At 56.8% G+C, this 19831-nt stretch overlaps 2 long non-coding RNA genes across 2 annotated transcripts; one reads left to right on the top strand and one right to left on the bottom strand.

Moving 5' to 3' along the window:
- The first annotated feature begins 2641 nt into the window (after positions 1-2641).
- On the top strand, positions 2642-6508 carry LOC311427472. Its single transcript, XR_014687379.1, has 2 exons — positions 2642-3070; positions 6068-6508. It is a non-coding gene; the product is annotated as an uncharacterized lncRNA (long non-coding RNA).
- On the bottom strand, positions 2774-5010 carry LOC311427471. The gene is made up of 2 exons (XR_014687378.1): positions 4745-5010; positions 2774-3246 (listed from the first exon to the last, which is right to left on the bottom strand). It is a non-coding gene; the product is annotated as an uncharacterized lncRNA (long non-coding RNA).
- Positions 6509-19831: the final 13323 nt, after the last annotated feature.

The following is a 19831-nucleotide window of genomic DNA, read 5'->3' as shown; positions in this document are numbered from 1 at the left end:
CTGCTTTTTGCAGGGGATGTGAGAATACGAGTGGCCTGCACATCGTGACTGTGCCTATGGGGCTTGAAGTGCTGTGGCACTGACGTCTCCTGCATGCTTCCGTCAAGGTGCCTTCATTTTTTCTCGGTGCTACAAGTCAGCTGCTTGTGTGCCCAGCTCTTTCAGCAGGGCTGCGTGAGGGGCTAACCTTGCCTTTCATGGCTTAAAGGCACACATAGCATTGAAGATGGTGTGCCAAAGTTACCTGAGTTTCCAGAGCCTCCAAGAGGGTACAGCAACGTAACAACAGGACTCAAAGGCCCAGACGCTGCAGGGGCTCTTCTGATGGGACATATTCTGAAAAGAGACTGCAAAGCTGCTAGAGCAGAAGGCAGTGGAGGACAGCTTGCTTTGCCCATGCACGGTGCCCTGCACGCTCTTGCGCTTGCTCTCTGGGGGCTGCAGCTTCCCTCAGGACACATTGACCTCCTCCGGCGTGGTCTCTCGCACGGGCTGCGCTGCATTAAGAAATGGTTTCTGGTGGCTGGAAGACCTCCTACTCTTTCTCCTCCTCCTGCTCCTCCTCCTGCTCCTCCTTCTCTTCCTCCTGCACCTCCTTCTCCTCCCCTTGTGCCAGCTGGCCCTCCAAAGCTCTAATCCCCTTGGTACAACCGCTCTGACTGTCACCTTGGTGTTTGCATAGCTGTTTCTCACACCTTTTCTTCCTCACCCCGAAGTGCTGAGCAGCATTTTGCCCTGTTTGGGTGCCTTTTCACGACAACCTTTCTCCCGAGGCCACGCCTACTTGGCTGCTAGGCTCTGCCATGCATTGCGGCAGTGCCGCTGGTACCGGCAGTGTCAGCATTGGGCCAAAACTGGCGTTTACTCAGAGGCCACCGGCAGCCCCCGGTGCCAGCACCTGGGCATAGAGCCGGTACGGGTCTCTAGAAGTGTATGTACACCTACATCTGAGCACTTCCCAGTCTGGAAGCAGGCACCCAATCAGAGGCAGGCCTGAGCAGACAACAGGGTTTTAATAAGAAACGCCACTAAGCCAATCAGAGAGCGGTACAAAAACAGGTGGGTTGGGTCCTTTCACAAAATGGCGGCTGCTCACTGTGGAATGCGGACTGAAACAAAATGGTGCCCGCCGCTGCGGGTGGGTGGGAGGCATTGCCTGTCCTGGCCCATCCCACCTCTGGGAGAGCCACTCAGCAGTTTAGTCCTGCCCTTCACAAAGGGCCCTTTCCCCGCCCTGCCACGCGGTGTATGCCCAGCGCCTCCAGCTGGTGGCTTGGAAGAGCTGCAGACACGGCTCTGTGGAGCTGCGCTAGCAGCAGAAGCAGCAGCTGCGCCTGCTGCAGTGTTCATGATCTGACCGGCCGCTTGGTAGCAGGTGTTCCACAGCATATCATGCATAGTCAAGTGGGCCTGCAACTGTGAGTCTGGGGAGTGGAAAGGGTTTAGCGATCAGCTTTGGTGGAGGGCGTGTTGGCGCATTTCACAAGGTGGACTGTTCCTGCTCTTTGCAGGGGATGTGAGAATACGAGTGGCCTGCACATCGTGACTGTGCCTATGGGGCTTGAAGTGCTGTGGCACTGACGTCTCCTGCATGCTTCCGTCAAGGTGCCTTCATTTTTTCTCGGTGCTACAAGTCAGCTGCTTGTGTGCCCAGCTCTTTCAGCAGGGCTGCGTGAGGGGCTAACCTTGCCTTTCATGGCTTAAAGGCACACATAGCACTGAAGATGCTGGGCCAAAGTTACCTGAGTTTCCAGAGCCTCCAAGAGGGTACAGCAACGTAACAACAGGACTCAAAGGCCCAGACGCTGCAGGGGCTCTTCTGATGGGACATATTCTGAAAAGAGACTGCAAAGCTGCTAGAGCAGAAGGCAGTGGAGGACAGCTTGCTTTGCCCATGCACGGTGCCCTGCACGCTCTTGCGCTTGCTCTCTGGGGGCTGCAGCTTCCCTCAGGACACATTGACCTCCTCCGGTGTGGTCTCTCGCACGGGCTGCGCTGCATTAAGAAATGGTTTCTGGTGGCTGGAAGACCTCCTACTCTTTCTCCTCCTCCTGCTCCTCCTTCTCTTCCTCCTTCTCTTCCTCCTGCACCTCCTTCTCCTCCCCTTGTGCCAGCTGGCCCTCCAAAGCTCTAATCCCCTTGGTACAACCGCTCTGACTGTCACCTTGGCGTTTGCATAGCTGTTTCTCACACCTTTTCTTCCTCACCCCGAAGTGCTGAGCAGCATTTTGCCCTGTTTGGGTGCCTTTTCACGACAACCTTTCTCCCGAGGCCGCGCCTACTTGGCTGCTAGGCTCTGCCATGCATTGCGGCAGTGCCGCTGGTACCGGCAGTGTCAGCATTGGGCCAAAACTGGCGTTTACTCAGAGGCCACCGGCAGCCCCCGGTGCCAGCACCTGGGCATAGAGCCGGTACGGGTCTCTAGAAGTGTATGTACACCTACATCTGAGCACTTCCCAGTCTGGAAGCAGGCACCCAATCAGAGGCAGGCCTGAGCAGACAACAGGGTTTTAATAAGAAACGCCACTAAGCCAATCAGAGAGCGGTACAAAAACAGGTGGGTTGGGTCCTTTCACAAAATGGCGGCTGCTCACTGTGGAATGCGGACTGAAACAAAATGGTGCCCGCCGCTGCGGGTGGGTGGGAGGCATTGCCTGTCCTGGCCCATCCCACCTCTGGGAGAGCCACTCAGCAGTTTAGTCCTGCCCTTCACAAAGGGCCCTTTCCCCGCCCTGCCACGCGGTGTATGCCCAGCGCCTCCAGCTGGTGGCTTGGAAGAGCTGCAGACACGGCTCTGTGGAGCTGCGCTAGCAGCAGAAGCAGCAGCTGCGCCTGCTGCAGTGTTCATGATCTGACCGGCCGCTTGGTAGCAGGTGTTCCACAGCATATCATGCATAGTCAAGTGGGCCTGCAACTGTGAGTCTGGGGAGTGGAAAGGGTTTAGCGATCAGCTTTGGTGGAGGGCGTGTTGGCGCATTTCACGATAACAAGGTGGACTGTTCCTGCTCTTTGCAGGGGATGTGAGAATACGAGTGGCCTGCACATCGTGACTGTGCCTATGGGGCTTGAAGTGCTGTGGCACTGACGTCTCCTGCATGCTTCCGTCAAGGTGCCTTCATTTTTTCTCGGTGCTACAAGTCAGCTGCTTGTGTGCCCAGCTCTTTCAGCAGGGCTGCGTGAGGGGCTAACCTTGCCTTTCATGGCTTAAAGCCACACATAGCACTGAAGATGCCGGGCCAAAGTTACCTGAGTTTCCAGAGCCTCCAAGAGGGTACAGCAATGTAACAACAAGACTCAAAGGCCCAGACGCTGCAGGGGCTCTTCTGATGGGACATATTCTGAAAAGAGACTGCAAAGCTGCTAGAGCAGAAGGCAGTGGAGGACAGCTTGCTTTGCCCATGCACGGTGCCCTGCACGCTCTTGCGCTTGCTCTCTGGGGGCTGCAGCTTCCCTCAGGACACATTGACCTCCTCCGGCGTGGTCTCTCGCACGGGCTGCGCTGCATTAAGAAATGGTTTCTGGTGGCTGGAAGACCTCCTACTCTTTCTCCTCCTCCTGCTCCTCCTTCTCTTCCTCCTTCTCTTCCTCCTGCACCTCCTTCTCCTCCCCTTGTGCCAGCTGGCCCTCCAAAGCTCTAATCCCCTTGGTACAACCGCTCTGACTGTCACCTTGGCGTTTGCATAGCTGTTTCTCACACCTTTTCTTCCTCACCCCGAAGTGCTGAGCAGCATTTTGCCCTGTTTGGGTGCCTTTTCACGACAACCTTTCTCCCGAGGCCGCGCCTACTTGGCTGCTAGGCTCTGCCATGCATTGCGGCAGTGCCGCTGGTACCGGCAGTGTCAGCATTGGGCCAAAACTGGCGTTTACTCAGAGGCCACCGGCAGCCCCCGGTGCCAGCACCTGGGCATAGAGCCGGTACGGGTCTCTAGAAGTGTATGTACACCTACATCTGAGCACTTCCCAGTCTGGAAGCAGGCACCCAATCAGAGGCAGGCCTGAGCAGACAACAGGGTTTTAATAAGAAACGCCACTAAGCCAATCAGAGAGCGGTACAAAAACAGGTGGGTTGGGTCCTTTCACAAAATGGCGGCTGCTCACTGTGGAATGCGGACTGAAACAAAATGGTGCCCGCCGCTGCGGGTGGGTGGGAGGCATTGCCTGTCCTGGCCCATCCCACCTCTGGGAGAGCCACTCAGCAGTTTAGTCCTGCCCTTCACAAAGGGCCCTTTCCCCGCCCTGCCACGCGGTGTATGCCCAGCGCCTCCAGCTGGTGGCTTGGAAGAGCTGCAGACACGGCTCTGTGGAGCTGCGCTAGCAGCAGAAGCAGCAGCTGCGCCTGCTGCAGTGTTCATGATCTGACCGGCCGCTTGGTAGCAGGTGTTCCACAGCATATCATGCATAGTCAAGTGGGCCTGCAACTGTGAGTCTGGGGAGTGGAAAGGGTTTAGCGATCAGCTTTGGTGGAGGGCGTGTTGGCGCATTTCACAAGGTGGACTGTTCCTGCTCTTTGCAGGGGATGTGAGAATACGAGTGGCCTGCACATCGTGACTGTGCCTATGGGGCTTGAAGTGCTGTGGCACTGACGTCTCCTGCATGCTTCCGTCAAGGTGCCTTCATTTTTTCTCGGTGCTACAAGTCAGCTGCTTGTGTGCCCAGCTCTTTCAGCAGGGCTGCGTGAGGGGCTAACCTTGCCTTTCATGGCTTAAAGGCACACATAGCACTGAAGATGCTGGGCCAAAGTTACCTGAGTTTCCAGAGCCTCCAAGAGGGTACAGCAACGTAACAACAGGACTCAAAGGCCCAGACGCTGCAGGGGCTCTTCTGATGGGACATATTCTGAAAAGAGACTGCAAAGCTGCTAGAGCAGAAGGCAGTGGAGGACAGCTTGCTTTGCCCATGCACGGTGCCCTGCACGCTCTTGCGCTTGCTCTCTGGGGGCTGCAGCTTCCCTCAGGACACATTGACCTCCTCCGGTGTGGTCTCTCGCACGGGCTGCGCTGCATTAAGAAATGGTTTCTGGTGGCTGGAAGACCTCCTACTCTTTCTCCTCCTCCTGCTCCTCCTTCTCTTCCTCCTTCTCTTCCTCCTGCACCTCCTTCTCCTCCCCTTGTGCCAGCTGGCCCTCCAAAGCTCTAATCCCCTTGGTACAACCGCTCTGACTGTCACCTTGGCGTTTGCATAGCTGTTTCTCACACCTTTTCTTCCTCACCCCGAAGTGCTGAGCAGCATTTTGCCCTGTTTGGGTGCCTTTTCACGACAACCTTTCTCCCGAGGCCACGCCTACTTGGCTGCTAGGCTCTGCCATGCATTGCGGCAGTGCCGCTGGTACCGGCAGTGTCAGCATTGGGCCAAAACTGGCGTTTACTCAGAGGCCACCGGCAGCCCCCGGTGCCAGCACCTGGGCATAGAGCCGGTACGGGTCTCTAGAAGTGTATGTACACCTACATCTGAGCACTTCCCAGTCTGGAAGCAGGCACCCAATCAGAGGCAGGCCTGAGCAGACAACAGGGTTTTAATAAGAAACGCCACTAAGCCAATCAGAGAGCGGTACAAAAACAGGTGGGTTGGGTCCTTTCACAAAATGGCGGCTGCTCACTGTGGAATGCGGACTGAAACAAAATGGTGCCCGCCGCTGCGGGTGGGTGGGAGGCATTGCCTGTCCTGGCCCATCCCACCTCTGGGAGAGCCACTCAGCAGTTTAGTCCTGCCCTTCACAAAGGGCCCTTTCCCCGCCCTGCCACGCGGTGTATGCCCAGCGCCTCCAGCTGGTGGCTTGGAAGAGCTGCAGACACGGCTCTGTGGAGCTGCGCTAGCAGCAGAAGCAGCAGCTGCGCCTGCTGCAGTGTTCATGATCTGACCGGCCGCTTGGTAGCAGGTGTTCCACAGCATATCATGCATAGTCAAGTGGGCCTGCAACTGTGAGTCTGGGGAGTGGAAAGGGTTTAGCGATCAGCTTTGGTGGAGGGCGTGTTGGCGCATTTCACAAGGTGGACTGTTCCTGCTCTTTGCAGGGGATGTGAGAATACGAGTGGCCTGCACATCGTGACTGCGCCTATGGGGCTTGAAGTGCTGTGGCACTGACGTCTCCTGCATGCTTCCGTCAAGGTGCCTTCATTTTTTCTCGGTGCTACAAGTCAGCTGCTTGTGTGCCCAGCTCTTTCAGCAGGGCTGCGTGAGGGGCTAACCTTGCCTTTCATGGCTTAAAGGCACACATAGCATTGAAGATGGTGTGCCAAAGTTACCTGAGTTTCCAGAGCCTCCAAGAGGGTACAGCAACGTAACAACAGGACTCAAAGGCCCAGACGCTGCAGGGGCTCTTCTGATGGGACATATTCTGAAAAGAGACTGCAAAGCTGCTAGAGCAGAAGGCAGTGGAGGACAGCTTGCTTTGCCCATGCACGGTGCCCTGCACGCTCTTGCGCTTGCTCTCTGGGGGCTGCAGCTTCCCTCAGGACACATTGACCTCCTCCGGCGTGGTCTCTCGCACGGGCTGCGCTGCATTAAGAAATGGTTTCTGGTGGCTGGAAGACCTCCTACTCTTTCTCCTCCTCCTGCTCCTCCTTCTCTTCCTCCTTCTCTTCCTCCTGCACCTCCTTCTCCTCCCCTTGTGCCAGCTGGCCCTCCAAAGCTCTAATCCCCTTGGTACAACCGCTCTGACTGTCACCTTGGCGTTTGCATAGCTGTTTCTCACACCTTTTCTTCCTCACCCCGAAGTGCTGAGCAGCATTTTGCCCTGTTTGGGTGCCTTTTCACGACAACCTTTCTCCCGAGGCCGCGCCTACTTGGCTGCTAGGCTCTGCCATGCATTGCGGCAGTGCCGCTGGTACCGGCAGTGTCAGCATTGGGCCAAAACTGGCGTTTACTCAGAGGCCACCGGCAGCCCCCGGTGCCAGCACCTGGGCATAGAGCCGGTACGGGTCTCTAGAAGTGTATGTACACCTACATCTGAGCACTTCCCAGTCTGGAAGCAGGCACCCAATCAGAGGCAGGCCTGAGCAGACAACAGGGTTTTAATAAGAAACGCCACTAAGCCAATCAGAGAGCGGTACAAAAACAGGTGGGTTGGGTCCTTTCACAAAATGGCGGCTGCTCACTGTGGAATGCGGACTGAAACAAAATGGTGCCCGCCGCTGCGGGTGGGTGGGAGGCATTGCCTGTCCTGGCCCATCCCACCTCTGGGAGAGCCACTCAGCAGTTTAGTCCTGCCCTTCACAAAGGGCCCTTTCCCCGCCCTGCCACGCGGTGTATGCCCAGCGCCTCCAGCTGGTGGCTTGGAAGAGCTGCAGACACGGCTCTGTGGAGCTGCGCTAGCAGCAGAAGCAGCAGCTGCGCCTGCTGCAGTGTTCATGATCTGACCGGCCGCTTGGTAGCAGGTGTTCCACAGCATATCATGCATAGTCAAGTGGGCCTGCAACTGTGAGTCTGGGGAGTGGAAAGGGTTTAGCGATCAGCTTTGGTGGAGGGCGTGTTGGCGCATTTCACAAGGTGGACTGTTCCTGCTCTTTGCAGGGGATGTGAGAATACGAGTGGCCTGCACATCGTGACTGCGCCTATGGGGCTTGAAGTGCTGTGGCACTGACGTCTCCTGCATGCTTCCGTCAAGGTGCCTTCATTTTTTCTCGGTGCTACAAGTCAGCTGCTTGTGTGCCCAGCTCTTTCAGCAGGGCTGCGTGAGGGGCTAACCTTGCCTTTCATGGCTTAAAGGCACACATAGCATTGAAGATGGTGTGCCAAAGTTACCTGAGTTTCCAGAGCCTCCAAGAGGGTACAGCAACGTAACAACAGGACTCAAAGGCCCAGACGCTGCAGGGGCTCTTCTGATGGGACATCTTCTGAAAAGAGACTGCAAAGCTGCTAGAGCAGAAGGCAGTGGAGGACAGCTTGCTTTGCCCATGCACGGTGCCCTGCACGCTCTTGCGCTTGCTCTCTGGGGGCTGCAGCTTCCCTCAGGACACATTGACCTCCTCCGGCGTGGTCTCTCGCACGGGCTGCGCTGCATTAAGAAATGGTTTCTGGTGGCTGGAAGACCTCCTACTCTTTCTCCTCCTCCTGCTCCTCCTTCTCTTCCTCCTTCTCTTCCTCCTGCACCTCCTTCTCCTCCCCTTGTGCCAGCTGGCCCTCCAAAGCTCTAATCCCCTTGGTACAACCGCTCTGACTGTCACCTTGGCGTTTGCATAGCTGTTTCTCACACCTTTTCTTCCTCACCCCGAAGTGCTGAGCAGCATTTTGCCCTGTTTGGGTGCCTTTTCACGACAACCTTTCTCCCGAGGCCACGCCTACTTGGCTGCTAGGCTCTGCCATGCATTGCGGCAGTGCCGCTGGTACCGGCAGTGTCAGCATTGGGCCAAAACTGGCGTTTACTCAGAGGCCACCGGCAGCCCCCGGTGCCAGCACCTGGGCATAGAGCCGGTACGGGTCTCTAGAAGTGTATGTACACCTACATCTGAGCACTTCCCAGTCTGGAAGCAGGCACCCAATCAGAGGCAGGCCTGAGCAGACAACAGGGTTTTAATAAGAAACGCCACTAAGCCAATCAGAGAGCGGTACAAAAACAGGTGGGTTGGGTCCTTTCACAAAATGGCGGCTGCTCACTGTGGAATGCGGACTGAAACAAAATGGTGCCCGCCGCTGCGGGTGGGTGGGAGGCATTGCCTGTCCTGGCCCATCCCACCTCTGGGAGAGCCACTCAGCAGTTTAGTCCTGCCCTTCACAAAGGGCCCTTTCCCCGCCCTGCCACGCGGTGTATGCCCAGCGCCTCCAGCTGGTGGCTTGGAAGAGCTGCAGACACGGCTCTGTGGAGCTGCGCTAGCAGCAGAAGCAGCAGCTGCGCCTGCTGCAGTGTTCATGATCTGACCGGCCGCTTGGTAGCAGGTGTTCCACAGCATATCATGCATAGTCAAGTGGGCCTGCAACTGTGAGTCTGGGGAGTGGAAAGGGTTTAGCGATCAGCTTTGGTGGAGGGCGTGTTGGCGCATTTCACAAGGTGGACTGTTCCTGCTCTTTGCAGGGGATGTGAGAATACGAGTGGCCTGCACATCGTGACTGTGCCTATGGGGCTTGAAGTGCTGTGGCACTGACGTCTCCTGCATGCTTCCGTCAAGGTGCCTTCATTTTTTCTCGGTGCTACAAGTCAGCTGCTTGTGTGCCCAGCTCTTTCAGCAGGGCTGCGTGAGGGGCTAACCTTGCCTTTCATGGCTTAAAGGCACACATAGCACTGAAGACGGTGTGCCAAAGTTACCTGAGTTTCCAGAGCCTCCAAGAGGGTACAGCAACGTAACAACAGGACTCAAAGGCCCAGACGCTGCAGGGGCTCTTCTGATGGGACATATTCTGAAAAGAGACTGCAAAGCTGCTAGAGCAGAAGGCAGTGGAGGACAGCTTGCTTTGCCCATGCACGGTGCCCTGCACGCTCTTGCGCTTGCTCTCTGGGGGCTGCAGCTTCCCTCAGGACACATTGACCTCCTCCGGCGTGGTCTCTCGCACGGGCTGCGCTGCATTAAGAAATGGTTTCTGGTGGCTGGAAGACCTCCTACTCTTTCTCCTCCTCCTGCTCCTCCTCCTGCTCCTCCTTCTCTTCCTCCTGCACCTCCTTCTCCTCCCCTTGTGCCAGCTGGCCCTCCAAAGCTCTAATCCCCTTGGTACAACCGCTCTGACTGTCACCTTGGCGTTTGCATAGCTGTTTCTCACACCTTTTCTTCCTCACCCCGAAGTGCTGAGCAGCATTTTGCCCTGTTTGGGTGCCTTTTCACGACAACCTTTCTCCCGAGGCCACGCCTACTTGGCTGCTAGGCTCTGCCATGCATTGCGGCAGTGCCGCTGGTACCGGCAGTGTCAGCATTGGGCCAAAACTGGCGTTTACTCAGAGGCCACCGGCAGCCCCCGGTGCCAGCACCTGGGCATAGAGCCGGTACGGGTCTCTAGAAGTGTATGTACACCTACATCTGAGCACTTCCCAGTCTGGAAGCAGGCACCCAATCAGAGGCAGGCCTGAGCAGACAACAGGGTTTTAATAAGAAACGCCACTAAGCCAATCAGAGAGCGGTACAAAAACAGGTGGGTTGGGTCCTTTCACAAAATGGCGGCTGCTCACTGTGGAATGCGGACTGAAACAAAATGGTGCCCGCCGCTGCGGGTGGGTGGGAGGCATTGCCTGTCCTGGCCCATCCCACCTCTGGGAGAGCCACTCAGCAGTTTAGTCCTGCCCTTCACAAAGGGCCCTTTCCCCGCCCTGCCACGCGGTGTATGCCCAGCGCCTCCAGCTGGTGGCTTGGAAGAGCTGCAGACACGGCTCTGTGGAGCTGCGCTAGCAGCAGAAGCAGCAGCTGCGCCTGCTGCAGTGTTCATGATCTGACCGGCCGCTTGGTAGCAGGTGTTCCACAGCATATCATGCATAGTCAAGTGGGCCTGCAACTGTGAGTCTGGGGAGTGGAAAGGGTTTAGCGATCAGCTTTGGTGGAGGGCGTGTTGGCGCATTTCACGATAACAAGGTGGACTGTTCCTGCTCTTTGCAGGGGATGTGAGAATACGAGTGGCCTGCACATCGTGACTGTGCCTATGGGGCTTGAAGTGCTGTGGCACTGACGTCTCCTGCATGCTTCCGTCAAGGTGCCTTCATTTTTTCTCGGTGCTACAAGTCAGCTGCTTGTGTGCCCAGCTCTTTCAGCAGGGCTACGTGAGGGGCTAACCTTGCCTTTCATGGCTTAAAGGCACACATAGCACTGAAGACGGTGTGCCAAAGTTACCTGAGTTTCCAGAGCCTCCAAGAGGGTACAGCAACGTAACAACAGGACTCAAAGGCCCAGACGCTGCAGGGGCTCTTCTGATGGGACATATTCTGAAAAGAGACTGCAAAGCTGCTAGAGCAGAAGGCAGTGGAGGACAGCTTGCTTTGCCCATGCACGGTGCCCTGCACGCTCTTGCGCTTGCTCTCTGGGGGCTGCAGCTTCCCTCAGGACACACTGACCTCCTCCGGCGTGGTCTCTCGCACGGGCTGCGCTGCATTAAGAAATGGTTTCTGGTGGCTGGAAGACCTCCTACTCTTTCTCCTCCTCCTGCTCCTCCTCCTGCTCCTCCTTCTCTTCCTCCTGCACCTCCTTCTCCTCCCCTTGTGCCAGCTGGCCCTCCAAAGCTCTAATCCACTTGGTACAACCGCTCTGACTGTCACCTTGGCGTTTGCATAGCTGTTTCTCACACCTTTTCTTCCTCACCCCGAAGTGCTGAGCAGCATTTTGCCCTGTTTGGGTGCCTTTTCACGACAACCTTTCTCCCGAGGCCGCGCCTACTTGGCTGCTAGGCTCTGCCATGCATTGCGGCAGTGCCGCTGGTACCGGCAGTGTCAGCATTGGGCCAAAACTGGCGTTTACTCAGAGGCCACCGGCAGCCCCCGGTGCCAGCACCTGGGCATAGAGCCGGTACGGGTCTCTAGAAGTGTATGTACACCTACATCTGAGCACTTCCCAGTCTGGAAGCAGGCACCCAATCAGAGGCAGGCCTGAGCAGACGACAGGGTTTTAATAAGAAACGCCACTAAGCCAATCAGAGAGCGGTACAAAAACAGGTGGGTTGGGTCCTTTCACAAAATGGCGGCTGCTCACTGTGGAATGCGGACTGAAACAAAATGGTGCCCGCCGCTGCGGGTGGGTGGGAGGCATTGCCTGTCCTGGCCCATCCCACCTCTGGGAGAGCCACTCAGCAGTTTAGTCCTGCCCTTCACAAAGGGCCCTTTCCCCGCCCTGCCACGCGGTGTATGCCCAGCGCCTCCAGCTGGTGGCTTGGAAGAGCTGCAGACACGGCTCTGTGGAGCTGCGCTAGCAGCAGAAGCAGCAGCTGCGCCTGCTGCAGTGTTCATGATCTGACCGGCCGCTTGGTAGCAGGTGTTCCACAGCATATCATGCATAGTCAAGTGGGCCTGCAACTGTGAGTCTGGGGAGTGGAAAGGGTTTAGCGATCAGCTTTGGTGGAGGGCGTGTTGGCGCATTTCACAAGGTGGACTGTTCCTGCTCTTTGCAGGGGATGTGAGAATACGAGTGGCCTGCACATCGTGACAGTGCCTATGGGGCTTGAAGTGCTGTGGCACTGACGTCTCCTGCATGCTTCCGTCAAGGTGCCTTCATTTTTTCTCGGTGCTACAAGTCAGCTGCTTGTGTGCCCAGCTCTTTCAGCAGGGCTGCGTGAGGGGCTAACCTTGCCTTTCATGGCTTAAAGGCACACATAGCACTGAAGACGGTGTGCCAAAGTTACCTGAGTTTCCAGAGCCTCCAAGAGGGTACAGCAACGTAACAACAGGACTCAAAGGCCCAGACGCTGCAGGGGCTCTTCTGATGGGACATATTCTGAAAAGAGACTGCAAAGCTGCTAGAGCAGAAGGCAGTGGAGGACAGCTTGCTTTGCCCATGCACGGTGCCCTGCACGCTCTTGCGCTTGCTCTCTGGGGGCTGCAGCTTCCCTCAGGACACATTGACCTCCTCCGGCGTGGTCTCTCGCACGGGCTGCGCTGCATTAAGAAATGGTTTCTGGTGGCTGGAAGACCTCCTACTCTTTCTCCTCCTCCTGCTCCTCCTGCTCCTCCTTCTCTTCCTCCTGCACCTCCTTCTCCTCCCCTTGTGCCAGCTGGCCCTCCAAAGCTCTAATCCCCTTGGTACAACCGCTCTGACTGTCACCTTGGCGTTTGCATAGCTGTTTCTCACACCTTTTCTTCCTCACCCCGAAGTGCTGAGCAGTATTTTGCCCTGTTTGGGTGCCTTTTCACGACAACCTTTCTCCCGAGGCCGCGCCTACTTGGCTGCTAGGCTCTGCCATGCATTGCGGCAGTGCCGCTGGTACCGGCAGTGTCAGCATTGGGCCAAAACTGGCGTTTACTCAGAGGCCACCGGCAGCCCCCGGTGCCAGCACCTGGGCATAGAGCCGGTACGGGTCTCTAGAAGTGTATGTACACCTACATCTGAGCACTTCCCAGTCTGGAAGCAGGCACCCAATCAGAGGCAGGCCTGAGCAGACAACAGGGTTTTAATAAGAAACGCCACTAAGCCAATCAGAGAGCGGTACAAAAACAGGTGGGTTGGGTCCTTTCACAAAATGGCGGCTGCTCACTGTGGAATGCGGACTGAAACAAAATGGTGCCCGCCGCTGCGGGTGGGTGGGAGGCATTGCCTGTCCTGGCCCATCCCACCTCTGGGAGAGCCACTCAGCAGTTTAGTCCTGCCCTTCACAAAGGGCCCTTTCCCCGCCCTGCCACGCGGTGTATGCCCAGCCCCTCCAGCTGGTGGCTTGGAAGAGCTGCAGACACGGCTCTGTGGAGCTGCGCTAGCAGCAGAAGCAGCAGCTGCGCCTGCTGCAGTGTTCATGATCTGACCGGCCGCTTGGTAGCAGGTGTTCCACAGCATATCATGCATAGTCAAGTGGGCCTGCAACTGTGAGTCTGGGGAGTGGAAAGGGTTTAGCGATCAGCTTTGGTGGAGGGCGTGTTGGCGCATTTCACAAGGTGGACTGTTCCTGCTCTTTGCAGGGGATGTGAGAATACGAGTGGCCTGCACATCGTGACTGTGCCTATGGGGCTTGAAGTGCTGTGGCACTGACGTCTCCTGCATGCTTCCGTCAAGGTGCCTTCATTTTTTCTCGGTGCTACAAGTCAGCTGCTTGTGTGCCCAGCTCTTTCAGCAGGGCTGCGTGAGGGGCTAACCTTGCCTTTCATGGCTTAAAGGCACACATAGCACTGAAGACGGTGTGCCAAAGTTACCTGAGTTTCCAGAGCCTCCAAGAGGGTACAGCAACGTAACAACAGGACTCAAAGGCCCAGACGCTGCAGGGGCTCTTCGGATGGGACATATTCTGAAAAGAGACTGCAAAGCTGCTAGAGCAGAAGGCAGTGGAGGACAGCTTGCTTTGCCCATGCACGGTGCCCTGCACGCTCTTGCGCTTGCTCTCTGGGGGCTGCAGCTTCCCTCAGGACACATTGACCTCCTCCGGCGTGGTCTCTCGCACGGGCTGCGCTGCATTAAGAAATGGTTTCTGGTGGCTGGAAGACCTCCTACTCTTTCTCCTCCTCCTGCTCCTCCTCCTGCTCCTCCTTCTCTTCCTCCTGCACCTCCTTCTCCTCCCCTTGTGCCAGCTGGCCCTCCAAAGCTCTAATCCCCTTGGTACAACCGCTCTGACTGTCACCTTGGCGTTTGCATAGCTGTTTCTCACACCTTTTCTTCCTCACCCCGAAGTGCTGAGCAGCATTTTGCCCTGTTTGGGTGCCTTTTCACGACAACCTTTCTCCCGAGGCCGCGCCTACTTGGCTGCTAGGCTCTGCCATGCATTGCGGCAGTGCCGCTGGTACCGGCAGTGTCAGCATTGGGCCAAAACTGGCGTTTACTCAGAGGCCACCGGCAGCCCCCGGTGCCAGCACCTGGGCATAGAGCCGGTACGGGTCTCTAGAAGTGTATGTACACCTACATCTGAGCACTTCCCAGTCTGGAAGCAGGCACCCAATCAGAGGCAGGCCTGAGCAGACGACAGGGTTTTAATAAGAAACGCCACTAAGCCAATCAGAGAGCGGTACAAAAACAGGTGGGTTGGGTCCTTTCACAAAATGGCGGCTGCTCACTGTGGAATGCGGACTGAAACAAAATGGTGCCCGCCGCTGCGGGTGGGTGGGAGGCATTGCCTGTCCTGGCCCATCCCACCTCTGGGAGAGCCACTCAGCAGTTTAGTCCTGCCCTTCACAAAGGGCCCTTTCCCCGCCCTGCCACGCGGTGTATGCCCAGCGCCTCCAGCTGGTGGCTTGGAAGAGCTGCAGACACGGCTCTGTGGAGCTGCGCTAGCAGCAGAAGCAGCAGCTGCGCCTGCTGCAGTGTTCATGATCTGACCGGCCGCTTGGTAGCAGGTGTTCCACAGCATATCATGCATAGTCAAGTGGGCCTGCAACTGTGAGTCTGGGGAGTGGAAAGGGTTTAGCGATCAGCTTTGGTGGAGGGCGTGTTGGCGCATTTCACAAGGTGGACTGTTCCTGCTCTTTGCAGGGGATGTGAGAATACGAGTGGCCTGCACATCGTGACTGTGCCTATGGGGCTTGAAGTGCTGTGGCACTGACGTCTCCTGCATGCTTCCGTCAAGGTGCCTTCATTTTTTCTCGGTGCTACAAGTCAGCTGCTTGTGTGCCCAGCTCTTTCAGCAGGGCTGCGTGAGGGGCTAACCTTGCCTTTCATGGCTTAAAGGCACACATAGCACTGAAGACGGTGTGCCAAAGTTACCTGAGTTTCCAGAGCCTCCAAGAGGGTACAGCAACGTAACAACAGGACTCAAAGGCCCAGACGCTGCAGGGGCTCTTCGGATGGGACATATTCTGAAAAGAGACTGCAAAGCTGCTAGAGCAGAAGGCAGTGGAGGACAGCTTGCTTTGCCCATGCACGGTGCCCTGCACGCTCTTGCGCTTGCTCTCTGGGGGCTGCAGCTTCCCTCAGGACACATTGACCTCCTCCGGCGTGGTCTCTCGCACGGGCTGCGCTGCATTAAGAAATGGTTTCTGGTGGCTGGAAGACCTCCTACTCTTTCTCCTCCTCCTGCTCCTCCTCCTGCTCCTCCTTCTCTTCCTCCTGCACCTCCTTCTCCTCCCCTTGTGCCAGCTGGCCCTCCAAAGCTCTAATCCCCTTGGTACAACCGCTCTGACTGTCACCTTGGCGTTTGCATAGCTGTTTCTCACACCTTTTCTTCCTCACCCCGAAGTGCTGAGCAGCATTTTGCCCTGTTTGGGTGCCTTTTCACGACAACCTTTCTCCCGAGGCCGCGCCTACTTGGCTGCTAGGCTCTGCCATGCATTGCGGCAGTGCCGCTGGTACCGGCAGTGTCAGCATTGGGCCAAAACTGGCGTTTACTCAGAGGCCACCGGCAGCCCCCGGTGCCAGCACCTGGGCATAGAGCCGGTACGGGTCTCTAGAAGTGTATGTACACCTACATCTGAGCACTTCCCAGTCTGGAAGCAGGCACCCAATCAGAGGCAGGCCTGAGCAGACAACAGGGTTTTAATAAGAAACGCCACTAAGCCAATCAGAGAGCGGTACAAAAACAGGTGGGTTGGGTCCTTTCACAAAATGGCGGCTGCTCACTGTGGAATGCGGACTGAAACAAAATGGTGCCCGCCGCTGCGGGTGGGTGGGAGGCATTGCCTGTCCTGGCCCATCCCACCTCTGGGAGAGCCACTCAGCAGTTTAGTCCTGCCCTTCACAAAGGGCCCTTTCCCCGCCCTGCCACGCGGTGTATGCCCAGCGCCTCCAGCTGGTGGCTTGGAAGAGCTGCAGACACGGCTCTGTGGAGCTGCGCTAGCAGCAGAAGCAGCAGCTGCGCCTGCTGCAGTGTTCATGATCTGACCGGCCGCTTGGTAGCAGGTGTTCCACAGCATATCATGCATAGTCAAGTGGGCCTGCAACTGTGAGTCTGGGGAGTGGAAAGGGTTTAGCGATCAGCTTTGGTGGAGGGCGTGTTGGCGCATTTCACGATAACAAGGTGGACTGTTCCTGCTCTTTGCAGGGGATGTGAGAATACGAGTGGCCTGCACATCGTGACTGTGCCTATGGGGCTTGAAGTGCTGTGGCACTGACGTCTCCTGCATGCTTCCGTCAAGGTGCCTTCATTTTTTCTCGGTGCTACAAGTCAGCTGCTTGTGTGCCCAGCTCTTTCAGCAGGGCTGCGTGAGGGGCTAACCTTGCCTTTCATGGCTTAAAGGCACACATAGCACTGAGGATGGTGTGCCAAAGTTACCTGAGTTTCCAGAGCCTCCAAGAGGGTACAGCAACGTAACAACAGGACTCAAAGGCCCAGACGCTGCAGGGCCTCTTCTGATGGGACATATTCTGAAAAGAGACTGCAAAGCTGCTAGAGCAGAAGGCAGTGGAGGACAGCTTGCTTTGCCCATGCACGGTGCCCTGCACGCTCTTGCGCTTGCTCTCTGGGGGCTGCAGCTTCCCTCAGGACACATTGACCTCCTCCGGCGTGGTCTCTCGCACGGGCTGCGCTGCATTAAGAAATGGTTTCTGGTGGCTGGAAGACCTCCTACTCTCTCCTCCTCCTGCTCCTCCTCCTGCTCCTCCTTCTCTTCCTCCTGCACCTCCTTCTCCTCCCCTTGTGCCAGCTGGCCCTCCAAAGCTCTAATCCCCTTGGTACAACCGCTCTGACTGTCACCTTGGCGTTTGCATAGCTGTTTCTCACACCTTTTCTTCCTCACCCCGAAGTGCTGAGCAGCATTTTGCCCTGTTTGGGTGCCTTTTCACGACAACCTTTCTCCCGAGGCCGCGCCTACTTGGCTGCTAGGCTCTGCCATGCATTGCGGCAGTGCCGCTGGTACCGGCAGTGTCAGCATTGGGCCAAAACTGGCGTTTACTCAGAGGCCACCGGCAGCCCCCGGTGCCAGCACCTGGGCATAGAGCCGGTACGGGTCTCTAGAAGTGTATGTACACCTACATCTGAGCACTTCCCAGTCTGGAAGCAGGCACCCAATCAGAGGCAGGCCTGAGCAGACAACAGGGTTTTAATAAGAAACGCCACTAAGCCAATCAGAGAGCGGTACAAAAACAGGTGGGTTGGGTCCTTTCACAAAATGGCGGCTGCTCACTGTGGAATGCGGACTGAAACAAAATGGTGCCCGCCGCTGCGGGTGGGTGGGAGGCATTGCCTGTCCTGGCCCATCCCACCTCTGGGAGAGCCACTCAGCAGTTTAGTCCTGCCCTTCACAAAGGGCCCTTTCCCCGCCCTGCCACGCGGTGTATGCCCAGCGCCTCCAGCTGGTGGCTTGGAAGAGCTGCAGACACGGCTCTGTGGAGCTGCGCTAGCAGCAGAAGCAGCAGCTGCGCCTGCTGCAGTGTTCATGATCTGACCGGCCGCTTGGTAGCAGGTGTTCCACAGCATATCATGCATAGTCAAGTGGGCCTGCAACTGTGAGTCTGGGGAGTGGAAAGGGTTTAGCGATCAGCTTTGGTGGAGGGCGTGTTGGCGCATTTCACGATAACAAGGTGGACTGTTCCTGCTCTTTGCAGGGGATGTGAGAATACGAGTGGCCTGCACATCGTGACTGTGCCTATGGGGCTTGAAGTGCTGTGGCACTGACGTCTCCTGCATGCTTCCGTCAAGGTGCCTTCATTTTTTCTCGGTGCTACAAGTCAGCTGCTTGTGTGCCCAGCTCTTTCAGCAGGGCTGCGTGAGGGGCTAACCTTGCCTTTCATGGCTTAAAGGCACACATAGCACTGAAGATGGTGTGCCAAAGTTACCTGAGTTTCCAGAGCCTCCAAGAGGGTACAGCAACGTAACAACAGGACTCAAAGGCCCAGACGCTGCAGGGGCTCTTCGGATGGGACATATTCTGAAAAGAGACTGCAAAGCTGCTAGAGCAGAAGGCAGTGGAGGACAGCTTGCTTTGCCCATGCATGGTGCCCTGCACGCTCTTGCGCTTGCTCTCTGGGGGCTGCAGCTTCCCTCAGGACACATTGACCTCCTCCGGCGTGGTCTCTCGCACGGGCTGCGCTGCATTAAGAAATGGTTTCTGGTGGCTGGAAGACCTCCTACTCTTTCTCCTCCTCCTGCTCCTCCTGCTCCTCCTTCTCTTCCTCCTGCACCTCCTTCTCCTCCCCTTGTGCCAGCTGGCCCTCCAAAGCTCTAATCCCCTTGGTACAACCGCTCTGACTGTCACCTTGGCGTTTGCATAGCTGTTTCTCACACCTTTTCTTCCTCACCCCGAAGTGCTGAGCAGTATTTTGCCCTGTTTGGGTGCCTTTTCACGACAACCTTTCTCCCGAGGCCGCGCCTACTTGGCTGCTAGGCTCTGCCATGCATTGCGGCAGTGCCGCTGGTACCGGCAGTGTCAGCATTGGGCCAAAACTGGCGTTTACTCAGAGGCCACCGGCAGCCCCCGGTGCCAGCACCTGGGCATAGAGCCGGTACGGGTCTCTAGAAGTGTATGTACACCTACATCTGAGCACTTCCCAGTCTGGAAGCAGGCACCCAATCAGAGGCAGGCCTGAGCAGACAACAGGGTTTTAATAAGAAACGCCACTAAGCCAATCAGAGAGCGGTACAAAAACAGGTGGGTTGGGTCCTTTCACAAAATGGCGGCTGCTCACTGTGGAATGCGGACTGAAACAAAATGGTGCCCGCCGCTGCGGGTGGGTGGGAGGCATTGCCTGTCCTGGCCCATCCCACCTCTGGGAGAGCCACTCAGCAGTTTAGTCCTGCCCTTCACAAAGGGCCCTTTCCCCGCCCTGCCACGCGGTGTATGCCCAGCGCCTCCAGCTGGTGGCTTGGAAGAGCTGCAGACACGGCTCTGTGGAGCTGCGCTAGCAGCAGAAGCAGCAGCTGCGCCTGCTGCAGTGTTCATGATCTGACCGGCCGCTTGGTAGCAGGTGTTCCACAGCATATCATGCATAGTCAAGTGGGCCTGCAACTGTGAGTCTGGGGAGTGGAAAGGGTTTAGCGATCAGCTTTGGTGGAGGGCGTGTTGGCGCATTTCACAAGGTGGACTGTTCCTGCTCTTTGCAGGGGATGTGAGAATACGAGTGGCCTGCACATCGTGACTGTGCCTATGGGGCTTGAAGTGCTGTGGCACTGACGTCTCCTGCATGCTTCCGTCAAGGTGCCTTCATTTTTTCTCGGTGCTACAAGTCAGCTGCTTGTGTGCCCAGCTCTTTCAGCAGGGCTGCGTGAGGGGCTAACCTTGCCTTTCATGGCTTAAAGGCACACATAGCACTGAAGATGGTGTGCCAAAGTTACCTGAGTTTCCAGAGCCTCCAAGAGGGTACAGCAACGTAACAACAGGACTCAAAGGCCCAGACGCTGCAGGGGCTCTTCGGATGGGACATATTCTGAA

This window comes from Aythya ferina, assembly GCF_964211825.1.
Source record: "Aythya ferina genome assembly, chromosome: Z".
Lineage (NCBI taxonomy): Eukaryota > Metazoa > Chordata > Aves > Anseriformes > Anatidae > Aythya > Aythya ferina.
The sequence above is the reverse complement of the archived record's forward strand: the minus strand, read 5'-3'. Positions and strand labels throughout refer to the sequence as shown.